Source organism: Schistocerca americana, chromosome 6 (assembly GCF_021461395.2).
Source record: "Schistocerca americana isolate TAMUIC-IGC-003095 chromosome 6, iqSchAmer2.1, whole genome shotgun sequence".
NCBI classification, from domain to species: Eukaryota; Metazoa; Arthropoda; class Insecta; order Orthoptera; family Acrididae; genus Schistocerca; species Schistocerca americana.
The window spans coordinates 43,492,118-43,494,325 of record NC_060124.1 but is presented as its reverse complement, the minus strand read 5'-3'; positions in this window follow the sequence as shown (position 1 = coordinate 43,494,325).

The following is a 2,208-nucleotide window of genomic DNA, read 5'->3' as shown; positions in this document are numbered from 1 at the left end:
TTCCCTAAAAAAACACGCTCAGAGCGTCGTTGCTCGAAAGTGGTAGGGAGACACGACTTAGAACAAACAGGCACCACGCAGAATGTTAGAACGTATAGCAAGATTTTTCTACAGGACGCTAGCGAGTAAGTAGGATCACAAAGCAGACTGGTCGAACGACATGCCAGAAGGTCACATAGCGTGAGAACAACCGGGCGAGCAAGAGCCGTATCATACTGGAGCAGAGAGATAGTGAGGATTCACCTACCACGGTGGGGGCCTAGAGGGCATTTTTCATTCTCATTTGTAGTTACTGTTTAAATATTAATATAGAGCACGAACCGTTCTGATGACATCACTTGCATTCGCAACATGTTAATAACAGTTTCAATATCACTCAGTTGATTAGGAGGTACTAATGACAAATTTTTGTTATTGTCAGCGACTATTGATGAAAAGGATGGACCAAAAGTTCAACTGCGCACAAAGACGGAATTAATTGTTAAAATTGCCTCTGAAAACATATTTAAGCGATCTCATGGTGATTCTAACATTGGGTAAAACATTTTTGAGAGTTTTGAGATGCTCGCGAACCAACAATTAGTGACGGATATTTGCGATTAATGAAATAAAACATAATTAGTTAGTGCTCTAAAATTTTAAGATCCTCATTACGCTGGACACCTAAACCTACCCACTTGTCGCATTATTATGCACTCTTTATGGCACAAGTGCTAGAGCTCGCGACGGAGAGAGAGAAAATCAAACGGGACAATGGCTCTTTAGGGCAAAAGAACGGGCCCGAAAAACTACAGACCAGTATCCCTACATTCATTTTTTTGCAGAATCCTTAAACATATTTTCAGTTCGAATATAACAAATTTTCTTCAGACTGAGAAGCTTATGTCCTCGAATCAGCATGATTAAGAAAGCATCGAAAGTGTGAAACTCATCTTGCCCTGATCTCACATGATCTACTGCGAACTATAGACGAAGGGCAATAGACGGATTCTATACTTATGTATTTCCGGAAAGCATTTGATACAGTGACCCATTGAGGGCTGCTAACAAGACTACGAGTATATGGAATAAGTTTACAGATATGTCAATAGCTCGAAGACTTCTTAAGTAACAGAACCCAGTATATTCTCCTCGACAGCGAGTGCTCATCTGAGACAAGGATATCGTCACCAAAGCCCCAGAGAAGTGTGGTAGGACCGCTGTTGTTCTCTGTACACGTACACTATATGTTCAAAAGTACCCGGACACCTGGCTGAAAATGACTTACAAGTTAGTGGCGCCCTCCATCGGTAATGCTAGGATACAATATGTTGTTGGCCCGGCCTTGATGACAACTTCCACTCTCGTAGGCATTCGTTCAGTCAGGTGCTGGAAGGTTTCTTGGGGAATGGCAGCCCATTCTTCACGGAGTGCTGCACTGAGAAGAGGTATCGATGTCGGTCGGTGTGGCCTGGCACGAAGTCGGTGTTCCAAAACATCCCAAAGGTGTTCTATAGGATTCAGGTCAGGACTCTGTGCAGGTCAGTCCATTACAGGGATGCTATTGTCGTGTAACCACTCCGACACAGGCCGTGCATTATGAACAGGTGCTCGATCGTGTTGAAAGATACAATTACCATCCACACATTGCTTTTCAATAGTGGGAAGCAAGAAGCTGTACTGTGATAGCGCCACGCAAAACAACAAGGGGTACAAGCCCCATCCATGAAAAACACGACCACGCCATAACACCACCGCCTCCGAATTTTACTGTTGGCACTACACACGCTAGCAGATGACGTTTACCGGGCATTCGCTATATCCACACCCTGCCATTGGATCGCCACGCTGTGTACCGTGATTCGTCACTCCACGCAACGATTTTCCACTGTTCAATCGTCCAATGTTTACGCTCCCTACACCAAGCGAGGCATCGTCTGACATTTACAGGCGTGATGTGCGGCTTACGAGTAGCTGCCCGACCGTGAAGTCCAAGTTTTCTCACCTCCTGACTGTCATAGTACTTGCAGTGGATCCTGATGCAGTTTGGAATTCCTGTGTGATGGTCTGGATAGACGTCTGCCTGTTCAGCTGTCAGTGGTCTCTGTCAGTCAACAGACGAGGTCGGTCTGTACGCTTTTGTGCTGGACGTGTCCCTTCACGTTTCCACTTCCCTATCACATCGGAAACAGTGGACCTAGGGATGTCTAGAAGTGTGGAAATCTCGCG